This window comes from Lissotriton vulgaris, chromosome 9 (assembly GCF_964263255.1).
Source record: "Lissotriton vulgaris chromosome 9, aLisVul1.2, whole genome shotgun sequence".
Taxonomy (NCBI): Eukaryota; Metazoa; Chordata; class Amphibia; order Caudata; family Salamandridae; genus Lissotriton; species Lissotriton vulgaris.
The window spans coordinates 243,164,411-243,180,146 of NC_141697.1; the positions used below are offsets into that span (position 1 = coordinate 243,164,411).

The following is a 15,736-nucleotide window of genomic DNA, read 5'->3' on the forward strand; positions in this document are numbered from 1 at the left end:
GGGCCAAAATTATTGCTGGACTGAAAGTATCTACAAAGCTTGCCCCCGCATGTCCTTCAGTGTGATGGTCCAACAGTCTGAACATGACTTCGAGCCGTGACCACGCTCAAAGTACCAGGGCAAGCAAAAAAAGAGAAGCAACCACTATTCATATTAAAACCTCTTTCCGTTCTTTTTTTTTAAACCGAAGGACAAATATGTATATTGCAAAAGGGAACACACCTATTGGTGCAGTAACAGAACATAACAGAAGGAAAATTCAAAACATTAAAAAGGAAATCATGTATATAATGAATCTTTGTTAGCAACGAGCGCATGCAACAACACTTGTGATACAAAACAAAATTTGATTGCACGTCCGTCTCAAGAAGTAACAGCCATGATTTCCCAAGGACTTGAGAAAATAGATACATACCCATGAGGAAAGGAAATATTTAACCTCCAGACAGATACATAAAAAGCATTGTAGGAGGATAACAAGATGAGCTTCCTATAAAGCCTAACAACTCCTACAATGAACTGTACAACCGAAAACAGGTAAGGAATCTGCAGCTAGAAGTCTCTTTCAGACGGTTTGGGACACTTCCTATCACACAAGGCAAGATACAGAGTTCACCTCATAAACTACAAACTTACTCGCATAAATCTTCAAAATTTGAAACACTTATAATAAATATGCAGATATGCAGTCTGCTCAGAAAGAGAAAACAACTTGCACCATAAAACACAAAGCCAAAAGAACTTTAACGAAGGATGAACCACAATGGCATGTATTCAAAAGAATACAAAGCATAGGCTATGAATCTACCAACGTCAGAATGAATATGCATACCACTAGAGTAGTGAGAAAATACTACGCAGAATACTCGTAACGAATAAAGATCAAAACGTAAAGCCTACAGACTCTAGCGGTCTCCCATCCAGGTACTAACCAGGCTCGACCCTGCTTAACTTCTGAGATCAGATGAGATCAGGTGCTTTCAGGGTGGTACGGCCGTAGGCCCCTATATACCAGACTTACCACTGGCATACCAACATGTCCCTATGAGAGGCAACAAAAGTTTAAAACCATGCACATCTTGAACTCCCTCAAAAAAGCTTGTCTCAGTAAATCTTCCATACAAGAAGACAACTCTTGACAATTACCTCTTGAGCAGAAACCTGATCCTCAGAGGCCAAGGGACAAATTAAAACCTCCCTGGGTCATCTAAATCAATACCCACTTAAACAAGCATTTTCAATGCAATAGGTCTTGCCTTTGTGAGAGTTTGACCTATTGGCATTGCAAATGCCAAGGCCTTTTATTTATGCATTTTAAAAGCCAGCAAGTGCGTGTAAATATACACTCTGTACTTATAGTCTTTGCTTGCGAAATGCACGGCTGACATTAAAACAGACAGTTATTAACAGCCTTGCATCTCCTAAGCAAATACTACTAAAAGTACAAAATGTGTGTTTATGCACTCATTGCAGGGATTCAAAACACAAATAAAAAAGCTTTGTAATTTACAATGCCAATAGCTCAAACTCTTGCAAATGCGAGACCTATTGCATTGCAAATGCTTGTGTAAATATGCTGTGAGGGCACGTTGCACTTTACCATTCTAACAATCTGCTGCTATTTGTAAGCTCTCTTTTACTAACATTCCTGAATGTTTAACTTGATGAAGTGTTTGCTATATGTATGTTACTTTTTTGGATTGAAATTCCTCCGAATAAAGAGTTCAAACTGAAACTGACATGAGTCTCATCTAACCCTAAAATAGCAAGTACAGCATGGTCTGAAATGATGGGATATAATGTACCATATACGATTAAATAAAATGTAACATATCATTATGATTACATATTCTAACACAGGAATACCATGGATTTAGCAGATTATACTAACCTTTGATATAACTGCATAATATGCTCCAACAATAATTTACAACATAGCATAAATTAGCTAACGTATCAAAGCATGGTGTGGTATATCATTACATGACTGAACAGAAGGTAACATTAAATAACATAAGGGAGTGTAAACTAACATGGGGGAATACGTCTGTGGAATAAAGGAAAACTCATGTTGGAGAGGTGGGGGAGAACACACTTAAAAACATATTGGGCAGATATAAATACAAATCTAGTAGAAGTCTTTGAAAGGCAATAAATCTGTGAAATGTAAGTGGGGATTCATTGATGGAGTGTGGAAAAGTGAATGAAGTTGCCAAAGCTGCAGTGGAAATGGGCAGTGTGCCGGCTTTGGGATTTGATGTCAGGAGTGACAGCGAGGATCAGCGCATTTTAAAGCCCTGCTGCTAAACTGTGTAATCGCCTATTTTCTGGCCTTTGTTATTGTTAGGGACCAGTGGGCGTGACCTCGCCGTGCAAACAGCCGGCCGAGTAAACTTTACTCAAGGGAGGCTTTCAGGCCATTGTGTGCAGCAGCCGAGGCTCTCCATCTGTCCCTCGTTGACTATAGCGTGTGGAAGTGGGTGCGTGGTGTTGAGAGCAACAGAGAAGGGACCCCGGGGACGCAAAATAGACATGTCAGGCTGCGAGGTGATAAACGTCGCTTTGGCGAAAATGCAAGGTGAAGCTGTCCCAAGAGTGAGGGCACGAGTGGGCTGCAGGCGCAGTGGTTTTGGTGGGATCTTATTTATGGAAGGGTTGCTCTGATACTCAGCGCGGGGTTGGGGGGCTTTATGACTCTGCCTCATGTCCTGGGCTGCATGCGCTAGTTAAAGATAACAAGCTCAAACATACGCTGTGAGAAAGCACGAGGCGTGGTAATGCCTCGCAAGTTGGCTGCATCGTGAACACCTCCCAGGAGCTCGGCGAGACAGGAAACTTCTAAGGCCCATGTTGTAATGCGCAGCGCCACTTTACTAACCTGCATTTTTCTGTCCCATCTTGCAAAGAACAGGAGAGTCACTGCACCAACACTGGGCCCCCGCAGCAGCGCATGAGGCGAGGTAACGCGCTGCAATTTGGCGTGTACACATCTGCAGTCATCTGAGTTGTTCAGCAAGGAAGCAGGAGGTGTGTTAACGCGGCGCAAGCTGCCGCATGCACATCTCCTGTCTTGCGAGTTGTGGTAACGCCGCCGTACGCGTGCACAATTGCTGTCCTTAGTTGGCGTCCACATCTTTGATCCATTAAACGCCCTCAACGTTTGATCCATTAAAAAATTGTCTCCGTACAATTGCCCACTGGATGGACAATAATTTTCTTAGATTGAATGCTGGGTAAACGGAGGTTCTCTTTTTTCACCAGCCTTCTCCACTGGACCCTAATATTTGGTGGCCTAAAGACTTAAGTACCCCCCCCCCCCCCCAAAGAATCTGTGAAGAATCTTGGAGTGAGATGGGACTCCAACCTTACTTTTTATCATCAAGTGCATACAGTCTCCACTGCCTGTCTAGCCAAGATTAGAATGATAAAAAAGTTCATTCACTTTCTGCCGAGTAACACCAGGAAGATTGTTGTCCAGGCGTTGATCACTTCACACCTGGACTACGCCAATGGCCTCTATTCTGGCCTGTCTGCAGGGATCAGTCATCGCCTTCAGACAGTACAGAATGCGGCGGTGCGATTGGTTACCGTCTCCCCCTACGTGAGCACATTACCCCTCACCGCCGCAAACTCCACTGGCTACCACTGCAAAAGAGGGCCGAATTTAAAGCTTTAGTACTAGCTCATCGGGCAATGCAGGGTAAAGGCTCCGCATATCTGTCTTTCTGTTTGATCCCTTATAATAACTTCAGGACCCTACGTTCCTCGTCAAAAAACTTCCTGTCGGTTCCTAGATTCAGGAAATCCCGCTCAGGTGGGAAAACTTTCCCAGTGTTGACAGCGGCCCTATGGAATAAACTTCCTATTGCCATCCGGCTGATCAAAGATGAACAACCTTTCTGGCGAGCACTCAAAACTCACATGTTCTGCGGAGTTACTTTTGCCTCAATTAACCATCAAAGGTCTGCATGTAGTTATACAGGAGCGCCGGGACACCCCGTTGGGGTAGCTGTGCGCGATACCAAAACACACTAAATAAATCAATAAATAAATAAATCTTCTGTCCCCCTTTCAAACTGAAGTCGACAACAATAGATCTCGCTAGCGACAGCGCTTCGTGCTGCGTCACTAGGCGAGACCTAAAAAGGGGGAATGGTACTGAGAATAAAACAACTGCCCTCGCAGGAACACCAAGTGATTAAACCAACAACGTACATGTAGAATGTCCTAAAAAAGCTTACTCTTTTTTTTTAAAGGTTTTAAACAGAGCTTTATTAACCCATATAGCATTTTACACAGCTTGTTGCCACAGCCCAGGGGCCGGCAGCGGACATCACAGTTGTATATCCACATGGATCTGGTTGACACAGCCATTTTAGCCGACAACCCAGAGGTCCGGCGGTGCATAATTAAGGAAAAATGCATAAAAAGAAAAACAGGATTGTCTTGTACCACATCTTCAGGGCTCATGTTGAGACTTGACGAACCTTACGCTTCATGTCCTGTCTGCTCTGTGTACCAGATCTGTACAGCATGGAAGGTTTATCCTGTGTGTCCCAAGCTAACTTCCCCGTGAACTAAACCCCCAACAGTCCCGCTCTCCCCCCTCCCCATGTCCAACCCACTCCCCACTTAGTAAACGTCTGCTCTATTCTGCATCTACCCGTGTGTTCCTGTGGCCCCAGGGAGGTCCTCTGTACTGTCGTAGTGGCTTAAGTCTCCTTTACCATGTCAGCTATGTGTAAGTGTGCCTGGGCTTCCGCCTCCTCCGTGTGAGCATCTTCTGCCGCATCCCTCACTCTCAAATAGTCCGGATATAGACCCCAAAAATTCTTAGGGCGGCTCACAGGTGGGAGGAGTTTGCTATAGCACTCTGTTTGTGTACAGCAGTATAGCATGTCATGCGCCCACCGTTTCATGGTCGGGAGAGGCCCTCTCATCCAACATATTGCAATCCCCCGTCTGGCCATCAGCATGCCCATATCTGTCAATCGTAGCAGGGTTTTCGGGAGGCCCCTGGAGTGGCCTAAAAGTACCAAAGCCGGATCGGACGGTAGGTCAGTGGCTAATACCAAGCTCAGTTCTGCAAACACGTTATCCCAAAACTTGCGTATCCCGGGGCACCACCAAGCAAGATGCATAAAATCCGCAATCAGTTCGCGGCACCTATCGCAAGTAGCCGTCTGTCTAAGGCCGTACCTATGCAGCCTCTACGGAGTGTAATACACTTGTTGGAGATATTTAAAATGAATCAGCCTAGGTCTGCCATTTAGTGATAGTTTCCTGGTACCTGAACAGCAATATGCCCACATACCATGATCTGAAGGTCTCTCTGCCAGTCCATCCTCGCTTTCGAGAGCGAGTGCGCCCCTGGCTCTTTGTTCACGCTGTATAGTTTTGCCACCAGTCCCCTGGGAGTAGACATTTTAATAACATATGTGAGTTCCGGGATCTCCTGAGGCTCCGCCAAGTCCGCCCAAGAGGTCCAACAAGGCTCTGCGGACTCTGTGATATTGAAATCGGGTAGGAGAGAGACCCCCTCCGGGCTGGGCACAGCTTGGTCCAAGGTTTTCACTGTGCCCCCAAGGAACAAGTCACCTGCAGCGTGGATGCCTATCGTGCGGAGTGCCTGCACAACTCCCTTCTCCGCTAAGGGAGACAGCCACAATGCCCATTCAATAGGCATTAGAGGTGAGTACAGTAACGCTCCGTCGCGAGCCCGCAGCAGCGCATGCCATGCGTGATTGGTGGTTGTGATCGAGTCTAATATGCCGATTCTGCAGTCCACCGGCTGGAAGACCATGGCAGGGAGCGGAATGGGGTCCGAGAACAGGCGCTCCAATCGGACATGTGGTATCGTCTCTTGCCCTTGTATCCACGTATACATGTGGGCAGCTTGAGCGACTCTATAATATCGTTCCATGTCCGGGGCGCCAAGCACCCCCAGCTCGTACGGAAGCATGAGAGTCGTCCACTTCACCCTGGGCTGTTTGCCACCCCAGGCCAGTTTGATCAGAAGTTGCGTCAAATTTTTGAAAAACGTCTTTGAGAGCACTATGGGCAGATTGTTAAATAGGAACAATAATCTAGGGAGTACTACCATTTTCATGATGGCAACTCGACCCATCAAGGATAACGGCAGTTTACACCACACCTCCACTTCATCTTCCAATTTACTGTACAAAGCCCCGAGAGTACGAGAGTCCCCGAGTCTGTATGCAGCATGACTCTGAGATATCTGACCGGTTCTATTGTCCATAGCAACGGGTATTCCATGTCGAACGGGGTCGTTTTTGGAGTCAGTGGGAACGCCACAGACTTAGCCCAATATATCCGGAGACCGGAGAGAGCCCCGTAGCGCACTACCTCCCTTAGCACCGAAGGTAGGTTCTTGTCCGGATCGCAAACCTATAGCAAGGTGTCATCCGCGTATGTTGATAAGACAATTTTGTACGTAGGGAAGATAATCCCTTTGTGACTATGATACTCCCTGAGGGCGCAAGCAAGTGGTTCTGCCACCAGCGCATATAAAAGTGGCGAAAGCGGGCAGCCCTGTCTGGTGCCTCTGCTAATCGAAAAGGAGTCTGACACCCAATCGCATATACCTGGGGTGGTGGTACAACGCCCCTATCATTTGTAAAAATGGCTCGCCCAGTCCCATCCTCCATAAGACGCGAACCATAAAGGGCCATTCCACCGAGTCAAATGCTTTTTCCATATCTAGAAAGATGGCTATTGCTTTTTTGTCCTGCCTGACATGCTGCATCGTGCCCAGTACCGTCCGGATGTTATAGGCGAGATTCCTGCCAGGTACAAACACTGCTTGTTCCGGAGCTACCAACTCCGGGGCCAGTAGTGCCAGTCGCGTCGCCAGCACCTTAGCGTAAAGCTTGGCATCGATGTTTAATAAGGACAATGGCCTGTAAGAACTACATGAGGTCGAGGGCTTGCCAGGTTTGAGGATGGTTACAATCAGTGCCTCCCTCATTGATCGCGGCATACTGCCTTGGACACACACGTCGTCAAACAACGTGGATAAGTGCGGGAGTAGAATATCCTGAAATGCCTTGTAGAAACTCAAAGTGAGCCCATCAGCCCCTGGGGCGCTGCCCGAACGCATGCTCGCCAGCGCCTCCGCAATTGCATCCCTGTGTATTGGTTGCATCAAGAATTCCTGGTCAGAATCCTTCAGAAAAGGCAGCTGTATATGGCCCAGGTAGTCGTCTATATCATCCTCCAAGTTCCCAGTTTTGGGAGTGTAAAGCCCGAGTAGTATTTTTTGAACTCTTCCGCTATTTCAACTTCCTCCGTGAGGAGTGAACCGTCCGCCGTTTCCAGCTCGGAAATTACCTGTGTGCGTCTGGAGTTTTTCAAGATCCGGGCCAGGGGGGAGCCAGGGCGGTCCCCCTCAACATAAGATCGGGCGCTGGCGTACTTTCCCATAGGTCGCTCCTCCCTATCTGCTTCTTTGTTGTATTCCGCTATAAGGGACTGGATGTCCTCCGCTACGTTGGCGCTAACATTGCTCAGCTGTCGCTTTTCCAGTTCTGTTAGTTGCTTCTCTAAGTGTTGTAGTCTCTGGCGAAAGGACTTGAGGACACTCAAGTGTTTTGACATTGCAATGCCCCGGATGTACACCTTGAATGCCTCCCAGACTGTGTGGAAGCTATCAACCGACCCTATATTAGTGTCAAAATACCTCTCTATTTCTTCAGCAAGCTCCCTCCGAAATTGATCATCTAGTAAGGAGAACGGGGGAAAGCGCCATGTGAAGGGTGGGATTCTCGTCGCAGGGGTCTCCAGTATCAAGAGAAGAGGCGAGTGATCTGAAAGGGTTCGCGCCAGCACCGTGCAGGAGCGGACACGTCTTGCTACGGTGGAAGAAGTTAGATAGTAATCAATTCTGGTGTGGATGTTGTGGTAGGCGGAATAGTGGGTGAACCCCCCCTCCCAGTGTGTCTACTCCTCCACACGTCCGCTAGATCTAGTGTAATTAGTTCCGATTGAACCTTTAGTGCAGCGGCCGAAGTTTCGCGTGGCGGGCCCGAGGACCTGTCCAGTTCTGGGTCCAACACTAGGTTAAGGTCACCCCCCCCAGAGCATTTGTGCATTAGTGTAAGCTCGGCAGTGTTGAGCCAAAGTATCGTAGAAGTCTGGGGAGTCATAATTAGGACCATAAACATTTACCACAATGAGATCATATCCCTTCCCTGTGCATCTGGATATTAAATACCTGCCATCCGGGTCTGCTCTCAGCAATGACAATGACAATTTGGATTTAGGGTTCACCCATGTCAATACACCTCTGGAATGTGTCGTGAATCCTGCCACCGTAATGTTGCCCACAAGCCCCCTACTACAAAGCATTTGACTTGTGATCGGAAGGTGTGTTTCCTGGATGAGTGCCAGGTCCACGTCATGCCGCTGTAAATAGTTCACTACCTTCCTAAGTTTGCGGTGGTCATTCAGACCCCTCACATTCCACATCAATGCTCTGAATGTTCTCACCCCCCCCCCTCCATGGTCACTTTGCTTGCTGTAGACATCTTATCGGTGTAACTGATAGACATATTGCAAAAGGAAGCACAAGACTAGCGTAGGCAGTATGAGGGGACAAAAAAACACAACATCGTACCCAAAACATTCCCCAGCCCTCCTCCCCCCTCCCACAGCAGACCCTCCCCAACTTGGCCTCGCCGATCCCCAACCCACCCATCCCAGCCCATTGTCATACCACCAAACATGGCGACTCGAACTTCAACAAAGCATTGCGCACGGGGACCAAGGTCGCCTAACAGCTCATGTCCCTCAATATTCGCAGATTGTTAGGTCAGGCCCCCTCCTTCCTCCCCCATGCACTCCCTGCGATATAATCAGAGCTGCTGCATGGTACCACCATCAATTGTCATACTGGGATACCCCTCGCTCCCCCCCCTGCCCCCCCCCCAAAATCGGCAGCGTGCGCCTCCCTTTTACGTTTCCATGAGACATTGTAAATACAAGTCCGCCTATGTCTTTCGGCTTTTGGTCAACAACATATATGTCCTTTACAATTCCCTTATTCCTTATCTGTACTTATCTGCAAGGCGTCTGTACATTCGTGCAGTGGGCCGCTCAGATATCTCCATCTCTTCAGCCAGACGGGAAGTGGCAGCAGTCGGTGATAGTACTCATTTAGTCCCGTCCGCGGCAGTATTCCGAGTCCTTAGTCACTCCTGGTCATCAAGATGGCTATTGTCTCCTTCCTCTCGCACGTCTGTATTACCATTTCTCTTTTCTCTAGAACATTTCTTCAGAGCTTGCTGCAGTTCGTTAGGGTCGGTGAATATGTGCGAGTGGCCCTGCTTGTTGACACGGAGTTTGGCTGGGTACAGCATCACGTACTCCAGTCCCAGTTCCCTGAGGCGTTTCTTGTGCGGGGCAAAGTGTTTGCGTGCTTCCTGCACTCTGGCCGTGAAGTCTGGGAATATTGATATCGCCGACCCTTCATATTGCAGGTCCGCTTTGGTTCTGGCTAGCCGGAGTGCTGTGTCCCGGTCTCTGTAGTTGAGCAATTTTGCTAGGATTGGGTGGGGGGGCATCCCTGGGCGCGGCTGGTGCGCCCGCTCCACCACGAACAATGTTGAGAACGCCCCTTTGCCCAGGAGAGTAGTGAGAAGCTTCTCGACAAATAGTTCCATCTTGCCGGTCTGAGTGGACTCCGGCAGGCCAGTTATGCGGAGGTTACAGCGTCGCGAACGTGCCTCCAGGTCTTCCGTCTTGTCTTGGAGGGATCTCATCAGGTTTTCCACTCGCTTATGGGCTGTGTCCAGCTCCGTCTGCGCCTCCTCAACTTCTGTTATTCTCCTTTCCGCCATGTCATGTTTCTCTGCGTGTTTGTCTAGTCGCTCGGCCATGCAGTCCATTCTATATGACATGGAGTCCATTTTGGTGCCCAGCGCAGAGATGCTGGATTGCAGGCTCTGTTCCATGGAGCGAAGCATGGACTTGATATCGGAGTCCACCGCTTGCTCCTCTTCTGGGTGTGTGACCTCCCCACGCTGCGTAGGACGGCTTTGTGTCTGCACTCGTCTCTGCGCAAAGGGAAGTCTACTTTGCGTCTTGTCCCCTTTTCCCATCGTGAGGGGCCGGACGGTTCCCGAGGACCAGTACCCTGGAGCCGGTTTCACCAGAGACACCAACGCCGTATCCAGACGTCCCCCCCGGAGCGGGTCACACCCAAGTTCTACCCGGCGTCCGACGCAATCCACTTATTTTGGCGTGTTCAGCAACATGCCTGCGTCCGGCACCAGATCGTCTCCGGGCGACCCGCCAGGATGGGCGGGGTCCTACCTTCACGCCATGGATGCAATCAACAGCCCTTCTAGCACGTTCCCATGCACTTAGCGCTGCAGCTTGCGAGTGTGGGCCAACGTTGACTCCACGCGTCTGCGTGCGCACTGTTTGCGTGTCGGTATCTAAGAATCGCCGCCACAGTCACTCCATGGGCGTCAAGTAGTGGGCCACTGCTGGGGGCACCACCCTCAGGATATCGCGCACGGTGTGTGCTCCCCGCTTAAAAAAAATGTTTTAATGTCCCACCTTGTCAGGTTTTCGTATAATGTGGCACCCTATGTCTGCAAGAGGCTTCCAGATATGTCCCCGGGCCGGCCCCTCGGCCCCGCCTTTACAGAGTCTCTCTCCTCGCTGGGCCTGCCTCCGGTAATGGTGCCTCCTCACGGTGATTTACCTTCTCTGACACCCGGGGCTTCCAGGGTGCCTACAGAGGTGGTATCGCTCTCTTCTGGACAGCGCAGCCAGCCTCTCACAGCGCGTCACTGCTAGGCTGTTCCGAACCACACAGCGTGAGGTCCGTCCTCAGGCTCCCGGGGCAGTCGCGTATCCCGCAGTCGCACGCACGGGCACGTCACCCGGATACATGTATTGCTGGGGGCCGCGCTTGCGGCCCACCACCGCGCAGCCCTCCGCCGCTATGTGCACTCTTCCCTCAGCGTCGGACCCACTCCGCACCGGGTCCGCCGGAGCCCCAGTCACCTCCGACGTCTGTGGAGGGGGGTGGGGGGGATCCAAACTGCAGCTCTGTATAAGGATATTAAAGGATGTTAGGCAGCGCCTGACGGAGCTTCGAGATTAGGCGGCCATCGTAGCTGCTGGCAAGCTCCGCCCCTACAAAGCTTACTCTTTTATAAAGAAAAAGCCTGCATCTCAAACATAGAGACAAGTCAAACAAGTAAAAGAAAATGAAAAACTATGACTGAAGACCTAGGTCTATCACAGAAGCATCTTAAAGCTGCATCAGCTGGACTCTCAAAAAGATGGCACCATCAAATGCCTCTGAGAAAACAGATGTTGCCAACCATGCATGACGCCTTAAAGTCACTGCCGATGCCATGGCACGAACCACAGAGTCCGTAGTGAGAGTCCTGCGAGGGGTTTTAGAAAATTCAGAAGAATCTGGTGCTCATCAGTTAGCGGTTGGTGTAAGGAGAATGAATAGTGAGGAGAGGTGCTACTAGAACAGGGGAGACCCCAAGAACCCCTGTACAGGAGCGGGGTGAAACCCCCCCCCCCCCCCACAAATGTTTACAAACAAGAACTAGAGCACACGCAATGAGTTCATGAAAAGGTAATCACAGGTGTTGTGAGAAATAAGATCGTCCACAAGAGTCGGTATTTTTTCTTTTTTTGCTTTATAGGTGAAGATGGTTCTCCAAGCACAGGAGATCCTGAGAAAACAACACCAGCCAACAGAGTCCGTAGTGTCCACACCACACCTTATGGTAAGCCTAGCACCTCTAATCCAAGTACCCATCTCCGAGCGGAGGTTATCCGGAACAGATGGCAACATATTCTGTAGCAAATCCCATAAATCATGGGAATATTGCCCCTGCACACAAGATGTGTTTGTGGATCTTAAGTCTGAGCTTGCAGGACCAAAGATGTGTTTACCACTTACATCACAACTCCTGGACTCTTTACCCATCTTACTTACTGGTTTTTAAACAATGGGCCACGTAACTGAGAAATGCAGTGAAGCACTTAGTCACAGACTCCTGGGAAGGATTAAGAGAGACCGTGCCCTTTTCAGATAAGCATTCCCATCTAGGTGGCACCAACCTGTCCTCTCGCACCTCCCCAAACCAAAGAAATGGAGGCACTGATTACAATAACAGAAAACATCATGGAAATAGCACTGCTTAGTATAGGGATAACACTCGGCGATGATGGCTTCACAGCCATTTTCGTTAAGGTACTCTGCCCCCTTTTAGCTCCAATTTTTACACTTCTCTGTAGGCCAGTGTTTCCCAAACTGTATGCCGTGGCTCCCTCGGGAGCCGTCATACCTAGCCTGGGGAGCCGCTCACCAACCACTTTAATGCATTTAATGTTGAAGGGGCTGTTGGCTTTAGTTAAACTGATTGAACGTAAATGCATGATGATGATTTGCCTAAAGTTGTAAACGCAGTGCTTAACTGATGGCATATTGAGGGAGAGGACCTCCATATTTCACTGGATCCCCACATTCCAACACTCCCAAAGTAAGCAGAAGATGCCTGGTTTATTTTGTTAGACTCTTTAATAGTAGTTTTTTTCTCCACATGAGTTTTAAACCAATGCAAGTTACCAGGAAAGTACAGTTGTCCTGTCTATTAAACACACTTGTATTATTAAGTAATGACATTTTGTAATTGAATCATAGGTACTTCCAGTACACATTTCTTTCAGTACACACACATTTCCAGACATGCCTGCTCTCTCCTCAAGCACGGGAAAGTAAAACACCATAATGCCAATATTTGGAAGAAAGAAGGACGTTTAAAAAAAAAAAAAGTGTAATTTATTTTACTTGCATTGATTTAGATGCAATTTTATGGAGGAGACAGCAAAAATAAAGCTATATGTGGGTTGAAAAAAATCATAAAAACACCCTGCTCAGAAAGGTGTGTGGCACATATGACATGGGTAGAAATGGAAGTGCATGCAAATATTCTTCAAGCGTAGAAACACTTTGGAAATTGGGCCGCTATGAATAAGGGTGTATCTAGCAATGTAAGTGGGATACAAATGTTGGAGGGTACTCTATAAAAGGCATGGGCAAAGAAGTGCACCTAGGAATATTTTATTAGAGGCGACGTCTTAGTAATACGAAACATCCTACATATATGATTATAAAACCTTCATCAGGGGACGTGGCCAACTAACATGGCCGATCGGACGTGATACCAATCAGCTCCGTCCCAGGCCCTATCGACCAAGTGGCAAGAAGGCAGTGTATCAGCTTGGCGGCCACGGATTCTGAATGCAGCAGCAACGCTGCCCGGTAAGGGCTAAATTGCGGACTCTGAAGCTTCGGGAAGAGCTTGGTCGATTCCCGAGAAGCAAAGGCAGCGTGGTGCCACCGCAGAAAATGGCAGTCTTCTGGGCTCGACCAGCGAGGGCATGGGGTTGACAGGCCCCCCCACGGCGTCCAACAGTATCCGCCATCCGGGAGTCTGAGGTTGGCGCTCACGGGGGTGTGCGCCCACACATCTTGCCCTCCAGATTCTCCTCGTGACAACACGCAGCACGAGGCGGGACTGCTCTGGGCCGGCTATGGAACGCTCCAAGATGGCGGGCAGACACGGAGAGCGGACTGCGATCGTGCAACCCAGGAGGCTCAGCTAAGGATGACCACCACATACGAGGCCGAAATGCCCCTTTAATGAAACCTACTGGTGGACTGTTAAAGAGCGCTGGGACAGGTGAGACCTCCCGCTGCAGACCGAGTGAGTTTTACAATCCCCCTGGGGTCCTAGCAGAGCACCAGGTGTGTATCTGGAGGACTTGCAGGAAGAGTAAATACAGAGCACGGAACTGAGTGCTGGGAGGCATCGTTTCTTGACCCTGCTGACTCCTATGGGCCGCGGGCTGAACATGGCGCCTGGAGTAGGAGAGTAAGGTGATCCCAGGAAAGGAATAGAGAGTGTAGGAGTCTCTGTTAGCGATGACAAAGAAGGAACAGATTTCACATGCGTGAGGGGTGGTCGTGTGCGGACCTAATGGAGGGCCCCCTAAGCCACCCAAGAAGAACCTCAATAACAGGGTTTCCAACTACTTCACCTCGGCTGGAAGGACAACGATGGAAGAGGGAGCGACCATGGCACTGACCGAGAGGATCTCCGGTCCTCCCTGCGCGAATTCAAGCAAGAACTACGCACGGAGCTTCGGGCGGACTTTAAGGCAGACATGGAAGCCTCCTTTGAGACCTTCTGCGTGAAGGTGCGCGAAAAACTGGTCTCTATAGAGGCAGATGTTGATTCTGTGGGTACGCGTACACTTGATCTGTAAGTGCAGCAACAGGAGGTAGCAGGTAAGATCAAGCTTCTGGAAGAAAACACAGCCGACCTTCACAAGCAACTACGTGATTCACTATTGAAATGCGAAGATTTGGAAAAATCGCTCACGTTGCGTCAATATAAGAGTTCGAGGCCTTGAGGAGGATTGCGAGGGTCCAGACTTGGAGGCGTTATGTTGGGCCTCTTCTCCTCTGCCCTTGGAGAAGACGGCCCAGAAGTTCTGCTGGAAAAAGTGCTTAGAGTTGGCCGCACCAACCAGGGGAGAATCAGCGCCCACGTGTTCTGCCTAAATTTAGCTCATTCAAAGTAAAAGAATTCGTCCTGCAGAAGGCCAGGGCCTCTGATTCACTTCCATTCCAAAACACCACGTGTACCCTATACCGGGACGTAGCACAACCCCCTCTCATGTGTCGTCGGCAGTTACGACCTGTCACTGAATTCCTAAGAGAGAGAAATGTCAGGTACCGTTGGCCATACCCATTTGGGATTGGCTTTCTGTGGCAAAATAAGCAGCAACACTGTGTGGTACAATCTGAAGTGGCAGCCCTGCTGGGCTTGGAACTCTCCAAAACCTCATCAGATCACGATAGTGAAGGCCGACCGGATCATCGCAATGCCGGACAATGGCACAGAATGGGCAGGAAATCTACAAAATCTACAGAATGAGGCTACGGACCTTAAGGACCAGCGAAATCCCCAGCACTTGGTGCAGCCGGAGCGATGGCGTTTCTCACTAGTCGCTCTCTTGCGCCTACGAGAGGGTAGGGTTGGGAGTCGGGGGATCTGGATGGAGCGGAGGACTCCACATGTGTGGGTGATTGGGCTGCCCTGACGTCACTTAAGACTTCACTCCTGTGCCTGACTTGGCCACCACGTGAGCTATATGTCTTTGTACACTCATGTTGGGGGGTGTCTTACAATCACGTGGAGTTGGGAGGCCTTCTGGGGTTGATCTGTGAAGGCCAGGACCTGTTCGGTACTGAAAGTTGAAGTTGTTAACCTGGGATATTATTGAGCTTACTGGCTGTAGGGTTCTACATATTTTCGTAACTTATTATGCGGATTGAGGGGTGGGGGGGAAAATAGTTCCAACAAGCAATGAATGCCTTGTTTTTCAGCTGGGACAAGGGCGGGGCGGGATAGGATTGTGTAATGTTCCTAGAGTGCATTCTAGTTCATGGAATTCGCCTCCAGGAAGGGGGACTCCGCTCACTCATTTTACTCGTGTGTTGTGGTTTTTACTTTACGTTTGATGTCATGGTGCTTTTATTTTTATTAATTGTGGGTGATGGAGGGGGGGCTCACTAGTGGGTCGGGTCAATGGAGGCTGTCATTTCTAGGGCAACAATCTTCCTTACGTACTCATGGCGTTTAGGGGAGTGTCATGGAATGCTAGGGGG

General features: G+C 49.2%; 1 protein-coding gene across 1 annotated transcript in view; it reads right to left on the reverse strand.

The window, feature by feature from the left end:
- RMDN3 (regulator of microtubule dynamics 3) overlaps window positions 1–15,736 on the reverse strand; it is a 231,806-nt gene that overhangs the window by 184,835 nt on the left and 31,235 nt on the right. The gene's annotated exons all lie outside the window — the stretch shown is intronic.